The sequence below is a fragment of the Sorex araneus genome, chromosome 2, assembly GCF_027595985.1.
Source record: "Sorex araneus isolate mSorAra2 chromosome 2, mSorAra2.pri, whole genome shotgun sequence".
Classification (NCBI taxonomy): Eukaryota; Metazoa; Chordata; class Mammalia; order Eulipotyphla; family Soricidae; genus Sorex; species Sorex araneus.
In genome coordinates this window covers 199,533,237-199,553,442 of record NC_073303.1, presented here as the reverse complement: position 1 = coordinate 199,553,442, position 20,206 = coordinate 199,533,237, and positions in this window count along the sequence as shown.

Sequence of the window (20,206 nt, the reverse complement as noted above, 5' to 3'; positions counted from 1 at the left end):
GCAAGACAAATGCCCTACCCGCTGTGCTATCGCTCCAGCCCCATGCAGTTGTCATTTCTACTGTGCTTTTTTGTACCCTCAGAATATATTCCCAGAAGTGGTATTGCAGGGTCATATGGAAACTCAATTTCTAGTTTTTGAAGTACTATCCATGTTGTTTTCCAAAAAGGCTGGACCAGTCAGCATTCCCACCAACAGTGAAGGAGCGTCCCTTTTCCCCGACATCCATGCCAGCACTGGTTGCTTTTGTTCTTTTGAATGTGTGCCAGTCTCTGTGGTGTGAGATGATATCTCGTTGTTTTGATTTGCATCTACCTAATGACTAGTGATATGGAGCATTTTTTCATTTGCCTTTTGGCCATTTGTATTTCTTTTTTGAGGAAGCTTTTGTTCATTTCTTCTCCCCATTTTTTGATGGGGCTGGAGGTTATTTTCTTGTATAGTTCTACTAGTATCTTGTATATCCTGAATATTAATCCTTTATCAGATGGGTATTGGGTAAAAATTCTTTCCCATTCTGTGAGCTCTCTCTATTTAGAGGTGCAGAAGCTTCTTAGTTTGATGTAGTTCCATTTGTTTATGTTTGTTTCCACTTGCTTGGTCAGTGGTGTTTCATCCTTAAAGATGCTTTTAGCTTCAATATCATGGAAGGTCATACCTACATTTTCCTCTATGTGCCTTATGGATTCAGGTCTGATAATTGAGGTCTTTAATCTAGGTTTCCAACATTCTTACAGGAACTGCATCTATAGTAGATTTTTCCATTTTTACAAAAGTTGTACTAATTACTTTTAGCTAGAAAACTTATTCTTTTCATTCCTACCTCTTCCATTTATACCTCATATAACAAATTACCAAGTCTCTTCCATAATATAAGTATTCCCCTAATTTTTTTGAGGAATCACCAAACAGAACACCAAAGTAGGAGGCCTATCCTGCTCACTCCGCACAAAATGCGCACAGCAGGACTTGCACCCTGATTTCTTTTTTTTATTATTAGTTTATTTTTAATTAGAGAGTCATCGTGAGGGTACAGTTACAGATCCATACATCTTTGTGCTCATGTTTCCCCCATACAAAGTTCGATAACCCATCCCTTCACCAGTGCCCATTCTCCACCACCAGTAAACCCAACATCCCTCCCCCCCTCCCCAGTCCCGTCTCCCCCCACCCCACCCTGCCACTATGGCAGGGAATTCCCTTTTGTTCTCTCTCTCTGATTAGGTGTTGTGGTTTGCAATAAAGGTGTCGAGTGGCCATTGTGTTCAGTCTCTAGTCTGTATTTGGCACGCGTCACCCTTCCCCCACATGACCTCCAACCACATTTTACTTGGTGGTCCCTTCCCTGAGTTACCCAGAATGAGAGACCAGCCTCCAAGCCATGGAAACAATCTCCTGGTACTTATTTCTACTATTCTTGGGCATTAGTCTTACAGTCTATTATTCTATATTCCACAGATGAGTTGCACCCTGATTTCTAATGCAAACTCGACTTTAGGGCCTTTCTCTCCACTGTATGACATCTGTATTTCCTACTCTATATTTTTGTTTGTTTGTTTGGGGCCAGACCTGGAGATGCTCAGGGTTTACTCCTGCCCCTGCACTCAGGAATCACCCCTGGCAGAGCTTGGGGGACCATATATGATGGTAAGGATGAACCCAGGTTGGTCTTGTGTAAGGCAAGAGCCTTGACCTGCTGTACTATTTCTCCAACCCTATCTATTTCCAACTCTTAGAGCAAATAGCTTAGTTTTCCAGTATACAGTGTTAGACTGTCTCATATGTATTCATGTGCTTTATCCTATAGCATACAACAACTGCCTTCAAATAACAGTAGAACCATTGCCCAGAGGTATGTCCCTGAAAATATTGACTGCATGTTGCCACATGTACTCTCTTCATTCTCCATTCATTGTTTTTACTATTTCTTCAGTTGTCAGGTCTATGGAGTCAAACATGCTTTTGGGATTGGTGTGGGGACACACTTGGCTGTGCTCAGGGCTTACTCCTGGCTCTGCACTCAGGAGTCACTCAGGATCCATATGGGATACCAGGTGTCGAACTCTGGTCAGCTGCATGCATGGCAAGTGCTTTACCAGCTGTACTATCTCTCTGGCCCCTCAAATATAATTATTTTTTAATAGAACATTCTCCCAAGCAGGGCGTGGGAATCATTCCAAGAGATAATCAACCAGACCAAGCAGCTTAGTGCTAGAGGTCATAGAAATGGACTGGGGCCAGCAGAGCCACCCCTGATGGCGCTTGTGGATCTGCAGGGCTATTCCTGGTGGCTCTGGGTGGTGGGCATATGGTGCTTGGGTTTGAACTTGGGTCTGGCACATGGAAAGCATATGCCCCTGATTCTGTGCTATTTTCCCCACCGCTATGTTCTCCCTCTAGTGTCTCAGGTCACTATTCATAAAAATGCTCACTGCCTGTCTTCATGTGTGTGTTCTCTTGTCTGAAGCATGTACTCTGGAAGATTCCTTAGGAAGGGCTCAAGGGAACACTCTTTTGAGTTCTTGTGTGATGGGAACAGTTTGCTTCTATTCTTTTATTCTTCCCACACAAAGGTTGATATTGCTGAAAACAAAACAAATAAATGCAATGTGCGAGCTGGGATTTTTCTTTTGCTTTGAAGGAACAATTGGCTAAATTTGAATAAAGTTAGGTCCAATAGGCCAGAATAATAGCATTTACCATTTTCTTAATTTGGTAATTATATTTTTCTTATGTAAGAGAATTTTCTTGCTTTTTTTTACGTGGATACACTTTGGTGATTAGGGTTAAAAGTGCTTTATGTTTGCAATTTGCGTGTCTGTCTACACACGGAATAATGTTAATATTGGTGAGATATGGGTCAATGGTATATGGGAATTCTGAATTCTTTATTCTATTCACCAACTTTTCTGTAGATCCAAAGGCATATTGAAATAAAAGGTTAAGCATGTGAAGATAGCTATTCGTTTCTCAACAGATATGCAAATGTAAGTACTCCTATGTATGCTAGAATTCATAATTTTACAGTTTTCTGAACAGGGGCCACTCCCAGTGCTGCTCATCCCAGCAGAATGAGTCTGATGATCTGGTCTCAGCTTCTACATGGGACTGTGTTCTGGGGTCACCCAGGGTTTAATTCAGTGATGCTCAGGAGATACCAGGGCTTTACCTAGTGGTGGTTTTTTTTTTTTTTGCTTATTATTTTATTTTAATTAAGTTTTTTTTTAAAGAAATATTTTATTGAACCACCGTGAAAAAAAGAAAAAAAATACAAAGCTTTCAGGTTTAAGTCACAGTCAAATACTGATTAAACCACCATCCCTTCACCAGTCCACCTGTTCCACCACCAAGAACCCCAATACACCCCCCTCCCACCCCACCCCCCATCTAAGTAGCTAATGATATTCCCATTATTCTCTATATGTATTGAGTACATTCCATATTTCCATACAGAACTCACTATTATTGATTGGAAATTTTCCCCAACAATCAGGCCTGCTGAATAGGCATCATCTAATAATTTCTCTTCTTTGCTAAGAGTGAGGACTTTGAAGACTATCGCGGCCACGCGGTTTTGGGTTTCTAATATTTTAGCTCAGTTCACAGTCAAAATGCATGGCTGCAAGAATCCTCTCTGGTGCCAAAATGGGTTAGGAGACCTCAGGATCACAGTCAATAGGCGCGGAGGGTCTGCTTCTCGTGCCACGGCTCCGGTTCATCTCTGGGTGGAAGGCGTGCCGGGAATGATACCTAGTGGTGTTTAAGGGCTAAGCAATGCTATGGATTGAACTCAGGGGCTTGCACAAACGAGTCATCTGTTCTACCAATAGAGCTATCTTCATGCGTCTATGCTTTAATTTTGTTGTGTATATTATTATTCAAAGATAAGCTTAAGTAGTAGAGATACCTCTTATGATCTTGATAGACATATACTTGGCACAGCAAAATCTGAGGTATTGGTTATGGATCCAGAAAATATGGAGTGAAGAAAGACATGAATTTTTTTTTTTTGTGAAACAAAGGAATGTATTGACAATGTGGAGGAGACTACTTACCCTGATTTATTCTACAGAGATGTTAATTACTGTCATATTCTTTTGATCAAAAACTGAGACCTTGCTCACTTATACACTTTCCTCCCCCTTCGTAGTCAAATAAAAATAAATAGAACTATTGTTATTTTGCTCTGACTGTCCTAAATAGATTTCAGTTGGTGGTTTCAAAGTAATCAGAGACAGATGCAATGGAATTTCATAACTAGATAGGCTTTAGGGTGTAACAATTTTCTTAAGCAATTTTTTATATATATATATATATTATATAAAAGCCCCTCTCACCCCGCCCCATACTCTGCCTTTAGGGACGAATGTTCTAAAACAGGAGAACTATTTTCCTGTAAAATTAAATCTGAGAAGATGTTATGGATTTTAAAGCATTCCACTTTTCTTTATTATTTTTTTAAAGACTCATGGAGACAGGCCACAGTGAAGATTCAGGGTGGTTTGAATTCTTGTTTTTTGTGGCACAGGTGAGCATAAAAACCCTCATGTTTGGATCTGTTGGTTCCTTTGCCCAAAGCAGTTTGACTGCAAATTCTCCTCAAAAGGTTGGAGTTCCCCTACCAAAAGGAAAGTTATCTCCTTTGTTTGGTGGAGGGGCAACCTGCAAATCACTCCTGGGTTATCTAAACCAATGCGATGAAATTCAAAATTGCATTATACTAGAGATTCAAGATGGGGGGGGGAGTGTCCAGGTCAGCTGTTAGCACAACCCTGCCATGTTCATGCCTGTGTCATGAAGACAATGCTACAGACATTCGTCCCATTTCCAGGTGTGGTTGTATGACACTGCGGCATCCCTTGATCTGGCCAAGGAAGGTGATGTGTCTGGGGCCGGCAGGTAGATAAGAAGGGCCCCCCTACGGCAATGGAATTCCTGGGAAGTAATAAAACCAGTAGCCGGAAGGCTATCAGGACCCACCTTTTGGACTCAGGAGCCAAGGCCCACTAAGACCTTTACTTGGCACCAGCACAGACCAGAGAAAGCTGGATGCCCCTCCCCCCGCCCCCTCTGAGAGAAGCTCCAGCAGAAGCAAACAGAATTTCAGAAACCATCTTTTTTTTTTTTTGCTTTTCTTTGGGGAGGTCACACCTGGCTCTGCACTCAGGAATTACTCCTGGTGGTGCTCAGGGACCATATGAGATGCTGGGAATCGAACCCAGGTCGGCTGCGTACAAGGCAAATACCCTACCCGCTGTGCTATCGCTTCAGCTCCTCAAAGACCATCTTATGTAGTCAGGTAGATTAGGGAAGGCCTCCCCACTACCCTGTCATGGCAATGAAATTCTTGGAAAGTAATAAAGGCCCCTCTCCACATGTTTGGACGAGCCTCACGCATGAAGGAACTAGCAGAGGAACCCAGGTGTGTGGGACCCGGGGCTGAGACCTCCAAGGCTGCTCAGATTGGGACTAGGCCTCCTGCACCCAGATTTCCCATCTCATAGTAGCTAGGCGGTCACACCCAGGGACTGCCTCCAGCGCTGTGTAATCCTGTCAATGGCCAGCATCCAGAGACTTAAAAGCAAGCTCCCAGAAGCGCGTGGCTGCAAAGCAGCCTTGCGATATCTTATAGCCTACTTCTCCCTCTGGGAGAACCTGGCAAACTACTGGGAGTTTCCTGCCCACATGGGAGAGCCTCGCAAGGTCCCCATGGTGTATTAATATGCCAAAACCAGTAACAAGCTGGGTCTCATTCCTCTGACCCTGAAAGAGCCTCCAGTATGGCATCATTGGAAGGACGAGTAGAGAGAGGCTTCTAAAATCTCAGGGTTTGGATGAATGGAGACGTTACTGAGACTGCTCGAGAAATTTGACGATCAATGGGATAATGATGATGATGATGATGATGATGATGATGATGATAATGATGAATAAAGCTATTGGTCCTAAGGCTGACCCACCTTGAGGATATAGAGAGCAAAGCCTGTTAAGACTTTCTGCAGCAGTAGACCCTGAGGAGACTGGGCCCCTTCCTACAGGAAGAGCCTGAAGAAAAATCCTTGAGAACCTTCAATTCTTCCCTTTAATGTAATTAACCTTCTAGACTAGCCCAGACCATAGAAGGCTGGACCCACCCTCTGAGAGAAGATCCAGCAGGAACAAAGATCAAAAAAGGAGTTTCAAAGAAGACCATCCCAACTCTACCCCTTTAGCAATAGCCCTAGCAACGGACTCTTATCTAGCTAGAAAGCCTCACATGGGGGCAGATTGGAGAAATCCTACAAAAGCCACCTTGAATTAAGAAAGGGCACACATATGCTGCCTGAGTCTATGTGCTGCTTTTGCCCACATGGCTGAGCACATGTGGCACCTGCATCTCCCCTTTTGAGATGTGGACTTTCATGCTTCCATATCTAATGCTGGGGTGTGTGTAGGGGCTCTCTCCACCTTTAGAGAAGCCTGTATTCTTTCTTGAGTGCATTACTCTCTCTCTTTCTCCCTCACTTCCTCTCCCTCCATCCTCTTCCTAAAAGCCTCCAGATAAAATCTGTTTTACTTCACTGCTCGTCTACTTGTGAAATTCTTTTCTGTGAGGCGAGACAAGAACCTGGTAACCCTGGGTAAGGTCTAGGACTGACTTTCCTTTCCTACAAAGAACAATTCCTCGTCCCAACCTGAGTCTGTGGGTCCCTGAGAAATTGGGTGGTGGGGGTCAATTCTTGTGCCAAGGAAACCAAGCAAACGTCAGGCGTGTCTTGATGGCTACCTGTTGAGTTGGCGGGGCTCTGGTCCACATTGAGCAGGGGCTCATTGCAGACTTAATAAGTCCTAGGCTTCCCAGCCAGTCTCGGGAGGCAGAGATGGATTGGGAGAAAGCGACTATTTCTCTCCTCTCCACTTCACATAAGCCCCCCGTGGGTGCCCCCACCTGCTTCACATCCAATACTCCCAACTCTACCCCCTTGGCAACCACCTTAGCAACGGACTTTTATCTAGGTAGAAAACTCCATGTGGGGCAACTTGGGAGAAACCCTATAAAAGTCAACTTGAACAAAGAAAGCACACACACACACATCTGCTTCCTGAACCCATGTGCTGCTGGTGTCCATGTGGCCAAGCACGTATGATGCCTGAGCACATGTGTCGCCTGCATCTCCCCTCTTGAGATGTGTACTGGAACTCTCCGTCTTTGGAGAAGCCTGTGTTCTCTCTCTTGATTGCATTACTCTTTCTATCTCTGTCTCTCTCTCTTTCTTTTCCTCCTCACCTTCCTCAAAACCTCCAAATAAAATCCAATTTTACTTCGCTGCTCCTCTCCTCCCGTTCTGTGAGAAGGGAAGGACCTGGAAGACCTGGGTGCCTACGTCTGGTTTCCTTCCCTGCAAAGAGCAAAGAACTCTTACTCCAGGCTGAGTTCACGCTCCCCTAGAAATTGGGTGTTGGGAATTAACTCCCGTGCCACACTGAACAAGTGACATCCGGTGGGGCTTGATGGCTCCCTACTGGGCTGGGGGGGGGGAGGGCTCTGCCCCGGGCCGCACTCATTGCAGACTTCATGAGTCCTACACTTCCCAGACCATCTTGGGTTGACAGAGGTGGATCGTCTCTCCTCTGTGCCTCATGTAAGTCACCAGGGGGTCCACCAGCATCACATCAAAGGCCCCAGCTGCTGGCATCACTGAAGTCACCGGCCAGAATTTCCCTGAAGTGTGGCCCTTTTTCACAGAGTCAGACCTTCCGGTGCATGCATGCTCCCTCCTGATGACCAAACACGAATGAGGAAGAACTCTGGGCCCCCAGCCGCCCCACCTTTCCTGCGAGACCGTGTGCTGTTGTCCCACACGAGTCTCCGTGGTGGAAAGCTTTGCCTGAACATGCCCCACCCTTCCTCCATCTCCCACCTTTGCTTCTGCTGTTCTTGGCACTCATCATTCATTTCCCCTTTGAGTCTTCTGTGGCGACTCATATTACCTCCTTTCCAGATTTCTCCCCACAAGAGCTTATCTTCCTCCTTGCAGAGTGAGCATAAAGTCTCACCCTGCTGTCAGCATCTCCCCGTCTTAGAGTTCATGATAGCGTCTTTAGAGAACGAGTGTTTGTCAGGTCATGGTCAACCCCAGGCCATCTTGCGGGGCAGAGATCCTGCTCTTGCAATGCTGTACTCGCTGCAGTGAGGTCCTGTCTTCCTCCAGCCCTTCTCCCGAGGGGGGTTGGGAGTGGCCAGCCTGTGCACGAACAGGGGAGCTGTCTGAGTTGCTTTCCAAACATTAATTTTCACAGACAGCTCTAAGTGCTGTCTACCTTTGGCTTGGAGTCAGATATAATAAAACCAAATCGGCCATTACGCGTAATGCTTTTTAACTTTTGTTGTAAGGCTCACAAAAAAAAAAAACTTTTGCTATCCCTGACTGGTGTCAGATGCAATAAATATAATTAATCTCTGGAAACGCATAGATGAAATTACTCCCATCATGGCCTTAGTGTCTTTCCCACTCTCTGAGTCTCTCGGGCGCAGGGCAGAGCGCGTGTTCTTGGACTGCCTGAGACTCCTTGCGTGCTTCTCCAGGGCCAGCGGCAGGGAGAGTGGCCCTTTCTGGACATTTTAACTGGAAAGAGGAAAACATTGGGCTTTCTGTAGCCATCTCTTGGGGACTTGAGAGACAAAGTTTATTACCATATAGGGGAGGTCCCCTCCTTTCATCTCTGACTCCATTTTTATCCCTAATGAAGAGCTCGGCAAGCTACCGAGAGCATCCCGCCTGCACAGCAGAGCCTGGCAAGTTACCCGTGGTGCATTCGATACACCAAAAAACAGTAACAAGTCTTACAATGGAGACGTTACTGGTGCCCGCTCGAGCAAATCGATGAGCAACAGGATGATAGTGATACAGTGAATGAAGTGCAGCGGGTACTTGGTCTTGTTTTCCTCTAGACAATTTAATGAGGCCAAAGTCCTCCTTTTTCCTTCCCAGTTACTGAAATCCAAACACTCCTGGCCATGGGCCATAATGTCTTTGGAGCTACTCTCATGTCAGTTTTCGACTTTAGGAGAGTGCCGTGTGGTGGGCACAGGTGAGCATGAAAACCCAGGCCAGCAGCTCTCTTTGATAAACAAGAAACCAAGGCTTGGTGAGCTGCCTCCATGTCCCATAGGGGACACATCACGTGAGTGTGTCATAGGCTGGGTGGGAATTACCGGACATGACCATCTTCTCTACTTCCTAGACTTTCCTCATTTTCCAGAATGGAATTTCTACATGGAATTCATTTCACCAATACCTGTAGCAGGGTTTACTGTGGGCCAGGCCCTTCCCAGGTACTGAAGATACAATGATGACTAAGACCAGTACCATGAAGGCCTTGGGGAGTCTTCCATTCTTTGGGTCAGCAGATTGTAGACAGTTTAATAGTTTTGATAAAGACAATGGACTGGAGCAATAGCACAGCGGGTAGGGCATTTGCCTTGCATGTGGTCGGTCTGGGTTCGATTCCTGCATTCCTCTTGGAGAGCCCGGCAAACTGATGAGAGTATCCCGCATGCACAGCAGAGCCTGGCAAACTCCCCATGGCGTATTCGATATGCCAAAAGCAGTAGCAACAGGTCTCACAATGGAGACGTTACTGGTACCCACTTGAGCAAATCGATGAACAATGGGACGATGATGCTACAGATAAAGACAATAATGGAAAAGAGAAGGGCAACAGCAACCTCTAACAGGAGGAAGCTGAACATATTTTCAGTAAAACAATGGCCTGTGCATGGCCTGTGCAAAGGTCAGTGGTCAGGGAGAGTCTTTTTTCTGGACACTCTCCAGTTAATACTTTTGTGGTCCTAGCCACTTTCCTCAGCCTCATCTGTCCTGTACGCATGTTAACTTATGGCAGATCTCTGTCTCTGTTCTGTTCTCTCTCTCACTGGCTTACAATACTAATAACTTTTAGGGGGTTCGTTTCACATGTCTATATGTGTCTGGGACTCACTCTACCCACCACCAAAGTTCCAGCAACATTTCAGCATCAAAAGACCCCTCTCCTCGTCTCTCCTCTCCCCTCTCCTCTCCCTTCAGTAACCACCACCCTTTTCAGTGAGTCTACAAGTCTTGTGGTTTCTTACCAGTGTGTTTGCCTCAGTAACTCATGTTGCAGGGATGATCAAAACCATCTGGCGATAGTCTTTTTCACGTCCTTACTTATTTCACTTAGCATCATCACTCCAAGTTCCATCCATGTTGTTCCAAAAGGCATGATTTCTCCCATGTTTAAATGGCAGAATAGTATTCCGCTGAGCATATGTATCACAGGTTTTTCATCCAGCCATCTGTCAAGGGGCATTTAGGTTGATTCCATGTTTTGGTTTTGGGGAACGATGCTGCTATGAATATAAGGGTGCAGATATCCTTTAGAATTAGTGTTTTCCTCTCCGTTGGACAAATGCCTAGGAGTCGTATTGCTGGATCATATGGGATTTCCATTTTTTAAAAAAAGTACCTCCATATCACTTTCCATAGATGCCTCTGCATTCTTGCTCTAGTCTTTGTACCAGCTCTTGTGTTTATGCTTTTGCACGTATGTCCTTCTACTGGAAATGAAAATTGATTCCAGCTTCAAATGCTTTAGGATTCTGCTTTCAATTGGGCTCCTTTTGACTGTTTTGTTTCCTTCTCCTATTTTATATCGCAGCACTCTGTGTATGACTTGTCTCCATGTCACAGGCCTTGATTTGCTTATCTGTGTGGTCCAGAGATGTCACTGATAGCAGTACGCTCAGCACAATGGCTTCAGCTTAGTCATTACTCCCAAAGCACATTTGCTGTATCAATAGATGAAGGAATATTCCTGGGCCCCAAACTCTAGTCTTATTCTCCTTCCTGCCTCCTTCTTACTTTTTTTTTTTTTTTTGGTTTTTGGGTCACACCCGGCGATGCACAGGGGTTACTCCTGGCTCTGCACTCAGGAATTACCCCTGGCCATGCTCAGGGGACCATATGGGATGCTGGGATTTGAACCCGGGTCGGCCGCGTGCAAGGCAAACGCCCTACCCGCTGTGCTATCTCTCCAGCCCCTCCTTCTTACTTTTCTTTGTCTGTCCTTCCCATCTTTATGTTCATCTATCCTGCAGATGTGTTGGAGAAACACTATTATTATGGTCTTGTACTTTTCCTGGTCCTGCTGAGAAATTGGACGGACAATTTGATACATAATTGTTTGGCAGGGTACTTGCTATTACAGGATTTAGACATATGACTCTAGGGCACCTTGGGTAGGTCCATTAGTTAATATGGACTAATCTGGGAAAGCTGAATTTAGTTTTGTATGATGGGATCTATTTTCCAGGTGAGAAGAGGGAAGGAAAAGGACTGTGTCAGGGACATCAGAATATGCAGAGAATATGTAATATGTAATGAAATAGTGGGTATTACACACACATACACACACACATCCCTTGGGGGTGTGAGTGAAGGTAGGGCAGGGTAATAGGAATTGGTGGACAGAGAAGGCAGAATGTTCTTGTTTGCTTATGTAAACAATTTGATTTTTTTTCTATGTAGCTGGGAATCCATCCTCCCTCCCTCCCTTCCTCCCTCCCTCCCTCCCTCCCTCCCTCCCTCCCTCCCTCCCTCCCTCCCTCCCTTCCTCCCTCCCTTCCTCCCTCCCTTCCTCCCTCCCTTCCTTCCTTCCTTCCTTCCTTCCTTCCTTCCTTCCTTCCTTCCTTCCTTCCTTCCTTCCTTCCTTCCTTCCTTCCTTCCTTCCTTCCTCCCTCCCTCCCTCCCTCCCTCTCTCCCTTCTTTCCTTCCTTCCTTCCTCCCTCCCTCTCCTCCCTTCCTCCTTCCCTCCCTCCCTCCCTCCCTCCCTCACTCACTCCCTCACTCCCTCCCTCTATCCCTTCCTGCCTTCCTCCCGCCTTCCTTTCTTTTGGAGGGGGGTTTGGACCACACCTAGAAATGTTCAGGGATTACTCCTGGCTCTGTTTTCTGGGGTAACTCCTGATGGAGCTTGGGAAATCACATACAATGCTGGGAATCAAATCCTGGTCAGCTGTAAGGAAGGCAAGTGCCTTAACCTTAGACTATCTCTCTGGCCATTATCTCCCACTCATGACTGAGGTTTTTGCAAATGACAAGATTCATCCTTTTTATTTTTTAATAGTTCCACCCCTCCATCTGCAGAATACAAAAGATTATAATCAACTGCATCTCTGTTGAGGTCTTTTTGGAGGGAAGGTTCCTGTAGGAAGCTGAAGGTCTCTCTCTTGTGGCCATCATGAGACCAAATCTGTTCTTTGTTTAGCAGACCCTACCCTGGGAACACGGTCTGTTGCTTGCATGGCATAAACATCAGCACAGGAGATAAAAGGGAAATGGTAGGAGGACTTAGCTCATTGGCAAGTATCAGTGTAGAGCAGGAACTTGGTATTCCTGATGCTTAGTTAAGGGTTGCAAGGATCAGGGCATGCTCTGCTGTGTATTTCCCAGGTCATCTGGGACAGATATCCTCTGCCAGATGATCTCCTTTACCTCTTGAGTAATGGACCATTGAAATGATGGTGATTACCAGCCCTTGATGGTACTTATTAGGCCTCTCATTTCGCTTAATAATCCTTATTAGAGAATTTACTACTTGGCACTGACTTTAATACGTACGACTGAGTTTTCCTGCTTTAGAGCTGATGAAAGGACTTTTTCTTCCTGGGCTCCCTTTGTTGTTGTGACAACAATGGCAAATCGCTGACTGATTTAAGAAGGTCACTGGAATTGATGGTAACAATGAATGAACCGAATGTTTACACAGGGCACCCACAATCCATCTAAGTGCTTCGACTGTGTAATTAATAGGGCCAGCAAGAATTCTCGATTATTTTAATAATATTTACTCTGAAAACTCACAGTTGGATGAACAGTCTTCACCCTGGGCTCTGTTGACATGGAGGAATCTCAAACTTTCTTTTTTGACGGAGAGGTTGATTAGGGCCTTGTTTTGGCAGCTGACACACAATTTCTCTTGCAGATCCAAGAATCCAATGCAGAGACACTGAATTCATGGGCTGTGAAGGATTGATGTGGGATTAGAGGGGATTGAGCTAGTTGTTTCTGAACCAGGCTGAACCTCTGAATCTATGGGGGATGGTTGGGTTGCAGAAACTCGTGGATCCAAGGACTTACCCTCTGCGGATCTCATTTAGGAGATTTGGTGGAATAAAACCTTTTTCTGTTTTTCGGGCCACACTTTGCTGTGCTTCGGTTCTATTCTTGGCTTGCTCACTTGTGTATCATGCTATATTTCATAATATATTTTCTCAAAAACCTGGTTGCTCTCCTGTTAAGTGTATATATATTTTTTGGGGGGTCATACCCGGCGATGCACAGGGGTACTCCTGGCTCTTCACTCAGGAATTACCCCTGGTGGTGCTCAGGGGACCATATGGGATGCTGGGATTAGAACCCGGGTCGGCCGCGTGCAAGGCAAACGCCTTCCCCGCTGTGCTATCGCTCCAGCCCCCTGTTAGGTGTATTTTTGTTTTTTTTTATAATTTATTTATTTTTAGGTGTATTTTTGATCTCATCTAGAGAATTCTTAGCATTTAAACTGAAGTTGTCTGGAAGATCAAACCTAGATCAAATCTAGAGCCTCCACCATCTCTCTGTGTGTAAGAGAAACAATATTAGGGTTTTTTTTGGAAACAACTTTGTTAAAAAAACCCCCTGAATTATAGGCCCTAAGTATGTGCTCATAATGGTAGCTCACATGCCTAGCATGTATTCTATCCTGGGTACCACACGTGAGCGCAGTGGGCTCTGAGCTCTGAACTGTCAAGACTGCACTGAATAAATGATGAAAATAATTGATGACATTTTTACAGTGTGTTTTGAGGGGGGGCTGAGCGTCTCCTCTAAAAAATAAACAGTGACACTTCTACAGGGTGTTTTTAAACATGGGCTCTCTTAGAAACGTGCAGGTGCTGATTAAAAATGCAGATTTCTGGGTTGCAGAGAAAGCTCAATGAGCTAGTGGCCGTGCTCTGCTGGCCAGAGGTTTCTGGTTTGGTTTCACAAGACTGCCTGGTCACTGAAGCACTAGAAAGAGTGATTATGGAGCACCAAGATAGAAAATACTTCCTGAGCACCACGGGGAGTGGTCCCTAACAAAACCAACTGAAAGACCCCCCCCCCCTCCCCATCTCTCATTGAGTCACTCTACCAAAATTTCACTGGCTGGAACTCAGGAATCTACATTTCAATAAGTCCTTGGATGTTTCTGGTGCATATTTAAAATTTGAAGGACAATGGGTTTTTCTCTCTGTGAACTATCCGGCAAAATTTCCCTTTGGGTGGATCATTAGTGTCTGGGCAACATCAGGGATTTGACATCTGTGAGAGTCAGCGTATCCAGTGCTCACTCTCCCTTCTTTGTACCTGTGGCCACTGCTAAGCCCATACTCTTGAGCTACCCTGTCTGGTGATTTGTCTCCATGATCCCTGCTTTGCAATAGCATATTTGGAGTGTTCTTATTACTTATGTCTTTTCAAAACAAAGTTTTTTTTTTAAAGTCATACCTGGCAGTACTAAGGGGCTATTCCTGGTTCTGTGCTCAGAGGTCATTCCTGGAAGTGCTCAGGAGAGCACATGTAGTGCTGAAAATTAAACTGGGATGCGGCACCTGAGAGGCAAGTGCCTTAACCCCTATATTATCTTCCTGGTCTCTTTAAGACTTTTTGTTTTGGGGCCACACATAGTGGTTCTTGGGGGCGACTCATAGTTCTGTCCTTAAACGTCATTCTTGACAATGCTCAGAGGACCAGGCGGTGTTAGGAATTAGACCCAGGCTTCCATCATGCAAAACTTTGCCCATGCCATTGAGTAACTTCTCTGACCGCATTGTTCTTTAATCTCTTTCTGGACTTTTTTCCTCTTCCTGATTTTCCTGAGCAGTTACTTATCCTTTCTTGGTTTCTGTGACAACAGCAGGGATGATTTCCAAATCTTTCCCCAGCCTAGACTCACTTCCTGACCCACATGTCCCCCTGGCCGGCAGCATGCTGGGTGCCAGGCTATTGATGCTCCAATGCATATGACTGACGGGACCTCCTAATCACCCCTGACACCTGGTTCTCCTTCTCTCCCCAACCCTTGAGTGGACGGTGTTGTCTCCACCATTGTCACCCCATCTTCTTCCTTCACTTTGTTGAGAAGCATGAGCAAACACTGCTGAATGGAGCTATAGAGAGACGAGTCAATGACATTTCAATGAAACTTGGGAAAATACCTAAAATCTACCGTTTTATCTCTCTCACGCCCTTGTTTTACCCAGTTGCTTGTTGTTTCATATCTGTGCCTGGGCAAGTCTCTAAGCAAGTCTCCTTCCAACTTTGCTCTCCAAAACCCCAGCCACATTGTCTCTAGGGTGATCTCTCCTATATCAGACTACGGGGCCTCTCCTGGGAATGCTGCATTGCCGTTGGGCTGAACCCAGATTCCTTAGTATCTGAAGGTCTCCTAAGTCCTGCCAGATCCTTCACTTAGCTCCTGCTCATCAACTCCCCTACCCATCCCGGATCTTATATTCTACCATTCAACCATTCGTGCCTTGAGGGATTTTTCAGAGGAAATCCCCACTACTGGGAATATCTATCTGTACAGTCGATCTGTCTCTCTCCTTCATTCCTTCCAGGGAGTCTCAAATCATCACTCTAGATGCAACTCTGTCCCTCTGAGTTCTTCGTGGACTCTCTAGCAGAGGTCTAGCCTCACTCTGTGATCACCCTGTACCCTAAATCTGTCCACAGATGTTCTCATGTTTCTTGTCTCTTCTTGACCTGACTGGTCTTTTACCTCCTGGGAATTGTGACTGGGTTTCAGTAGGTACTTAATTAACACATCTCCAGTGAATGAATGGATGAATTATTCACAGCGTATGACTTTTTGAACCATATATCATATAAAAATCCATACTCACATTTTAGCTATTCTTTGGATTTATGAAACACATGTTATGAATTAATGTGCCGGTAGTTGAGTTCATAAAAATAACTCTGTGTTCTGATTAATTGACTCAAGTTATCCGATTAATATGCTCATTAGGGGTCAGCCAGAAGCTGTGAGGGGAGCAAATCCGTGGTGCTATGGATCGACATGAACAGTCCTTCAAACAGTTGATGGGATGGGATTTTTAAAAACAACTGTGGTTACTAGGCATGACTTCATCTTTTACGATGCATTGGGCATTTGTTTTTAACCAAAGGAAACCATTTTTCATCCCAAGTAAGTAGAAATCATGCTAATAATGGAAAAACAATCATCCCAACATTCTAACTAAAATTACAGTGTCAGCTGTAAGTAGAAAGAACAGTGACATGTCCACGTGGGTCCACGTGTTCTTCATCTTCCCTTTGTGCACTGTATCCTTGGAGGAAGGATGCTAGGAGTGGCTGGAGTTGAGTCCCACGAGCAGTCATGGAAGAGGGGTGCACACTTGTGAATGTGACAGATGTGTGGGATGACCCCTCAGATATACCCACAAAACCTGGGAAATTCGCAAACAGCACCCCGGGATCCCTGAGCCATGGATGTGTTCTCTCTTGGCCAAGTGCACTGATGCCTCCCGTTTTATAGAATCCATACCTTTCGATTCACTTTGCGCTCTAAGCAGCTAGGATAGGTTTATTAATTTTAGACTCCAGTGTTGTTCATGAGCGAGCTAGGGAATTTAATCACCGGCTCCCTAACTCTCATCAATTAAGACTTGGGAGGGAAGGTGGCAGACAGCCTGAACTCAAATCTTCCCTCACGAGACCTTCCTGTCTCCTGCCTCCTACCCTACACATTGTTGCTCAGTTCCCTCAGAGCTCTAGCGGCATGGGCTCCGCCTCTTGCACAGATAACACAGGTGGCTGGGCTGGGCCGTAGTCACACTCAGGCTGGGCACACTCAGGCTGGTGTGTTCCACTCTTACCTGGCTTCAAAATGTCCTTCATAGAGGACAGATGTAGTATGACTGAATTTCATTTGCGGTGTATATAATATGTGTGTGTGTGTGTGTGTGTGTGTGTGTGTGTGTATGTATGTATGTATCACTGTCATCCTGTTGCTCATCGATTTGCTCAAGAGGGCACCAGTAATGTCTCCATTGTGAGAATTGTTACTGTTTTTGGCATATTGAATATGTCACGGGGAGCTTGCCAGGCTCTGCCGTCGGGCAGGGTACTCTCGGTAGCTTGCTGGACTAATATCCAAGATCAAGAAAACGGGTCAGGAGGACTGGTCAATGGTTGGAATCTACCATAAGTGTGTGTGGAGCAAAGGGTAGGTAAGATAGAGAAGGAACCAGGATGACAATAATAGTTGGAAATGATCACGTTGGATGAGAACTGAATTTTGAAAGTAGGTAAAGGGATATACATGATAACCTATCAGTTTCTGTATTGCAAAACAAAATGCCCAAAATGAGAGTGACAGAGAGAGAGAGACAGAGAGAGAGGGACAGAGAGAGACAGCAGAGAGAGAGAGAGAGAGAGAGAGAGAGAGAGAGAGAGAGAGAGAGAGAGAGAGAGAGAGAACGGTTCCTATCATAGAGGCAGGCTGTGGGGGGGGAGTTGGGAGGTGGTGGGAGGGCAGCTGGGGACACTGGTGGTGGGAAATGTGCACTGGTGGAGGGACAGGTGTTGGAACACTGTGTGACTGAAACCCGATCATGCACAGCTTTGTAATGGGCTGTCTCGTGGGGATTCAATAAGAAAATCAAAACGAAACAAAGCACACACTAACGTGTCCTTCACGTTTGCCTGCTGGCTCCCAACTGTGGTGATTTACAACAGGACAAACTCTTGGGGGAGGCCCAGGACCCCTTTCCTTTCACTGGTGAGGACTTTGAATCCCGAGGGGGGGACACTGTGTGCTGGGCAACACTGGGTGGGATATCGGAGTCTGGAGCTCCGACCCTGGAATTCCCAGGCCCCAGCCAGGGGCGAGTTCTTGCCCTGCCTGGATGCTGCCCTTCCTGCCGGCCACATGGACAGGAGGAGGGTTTTTTTTTTCTTTTTGGACACACCCAGTGATGCTCAAGGCTTACTCCTGGCTCTGCACTTAGGAATTACTGCTGGCGGTGCTTGGGACCAAATGGGATGCCGGGGATCGAACCTGGGTCGGTTGTGTGCAAGGCAGACGCCCTATCTCTCTGTCCCTCTCTGTACCCTCAGAGGAGGTATTGTTTGTTTGCATTGACAGAATCCTCCTTCAGTGATGCTCTTCGAGTCTCCAAGGTATGACATTGACCTTGGAGCTGAATTTTCAGTCCCCAGGCTCCCAGGATGAAGTTTTCAGCCTCTGAAGTTCTCATCAAGCTCCTTTCTACGGGCTCCTCAGCAAACAAAGAGGAGACTTCGGCTCTTCAGCAGGCTCCTTCGTTTTCCCCTTTGCTGAAGCTATTTCCCCTGCCTGAAGCTCTCCTCACTCACAAGCCTGTCAGGGTTTCCAGGGCTGATTTGGCTTTGATAGGAATCTTTTAAGACCTCCTCTCCAACTGCCCCAGCCCAGGGGGAATCCTTATGCAAATAGTTACTGTTCTCGGCTCTGAAACCTGACCTGGCCTGGCTGGGTCTCTGTTTTGGAGTATTTCCTGGGGGTATGAATCCTTTGATCTACTTCCTCCCCCTGTAGGTTGAGTCCATCTATGATCTATAAAACACTGCATGCTTTATGGAGGCTCATGTTGCATATAAGTACTCTGGAAGCTTTGGGAAGTTCTGTTACAGAAACAGATTTTGTGCTTTGGGCTTTTTACCTCCTAAGTTCTGGTCTTTGGAACATGTCACTTGTGAGATACTATTTGCATCCTGGGGGACGTTTGGGGGAAATGGTCTTCCTCGTTGAAGATATATTATTAGAAATAGAAGTCTTATGCTTTCCAGCCATGGAGATGTCTTAGTATTAGTATTATTTTTTACCCAGTGTGAAAAGGAATGCCCACTTCTTTCTTGTTTTGTTTTGGGCCACACAGGGCTGTGCCCAAGGGTTCCTCCTGCCTCTGTGGATGCAGACTCACTCCTGAGGACCATAAGGGTTTCTGAGGGTCAATGATATGCAGGGTGAGCACCTTACCCAGTCTACTTACTCTCTGGTGTCTTCCATTTCTTTTTAAACATTTATATATATTAAAAAATGAAATCGCAGGGCTGGAGTGATAGCACAGTGGGTAGGGCGTTTGCCTTGCATGCGGCTGACCTGGGTTCGATTCCCAGCATCCCATATGGTCCCCTGAGCACGGCCAGGGGTAATTCCTGAGTGCAGAGCCAGGAGTGACCCTTGTGCATCGCTGGGTGTGACCCAAAAAGAAAAAAAATTAATTAAAAAAATAAAATGATCATTAAAAAATAAATAAAATAAAAATAAAATCTCTGGATTTACAAAGGTGTTCAAAATATCATAGTGTTTCATCACCAATTTCCACCACCACTGTGACCTTCCCTCCATCAGTATCCTCAGGTTCCTGCTGTTCTTTTTGAAGACATGACCTAGTGGCAGAAGGGCTAAGGAGAGTGAGCCTGTTTGCAAATGAGGATTCTTGGTGCAGAGAACTCTTCTCAGAGAAAGCCAGGAGGAAGAGTGACACAGGGGGCAGTGTCCTGAATAGGAGAAGCACTTAGAGAACCAGAAGGGAGATTGGTTCTAGAAAGGCTAAAAATCTCAGTGGAAAATTTGGAATTTGAGAAACTCTCCTTTAAAGAAAGGCAAAGAGTTTTGATAAATTAGATGAGAGAGAGAGAGAGAGAGGAGAAAAAGGAGAAGAAAAAGAAGAAGAAGAGGAGGAGGAGGAGGAAGAGGAAGAAGAAGAAGAAGAAGTAGAAGAAGAAGAAGAAAAGAAGAAGAAGAAAAAGAAGAAGAAGAAGAAGAAGAAGAAAAAGAAGAAAAGAAAGAAGAAGAGGAGGAGGAGGAGGAAGGGGAAGAAGAAGAAAAAGAAGAGGAAGAGGAAGAAGAAGAGGAGGAGGAGGAGGAAGAAGAAGAGGAAGAGGAGGAGGAGGACGATGACGACGACGAAGGAGGAGGACGAAGGAGGAGGATGAAGGAGGAGGATGAAGGAGGAAGAGGAGGAGGAGGAGGTCGAAGGAGGAGGATGAAGGAGGAGGATAAAGGAGGAAGAGGAGGAGGAGGAGGAGGACAATGACGACTACAAAGGAGGAGGACGAAGGAGGAGGATGAAGGAGGAAGAGGAGGA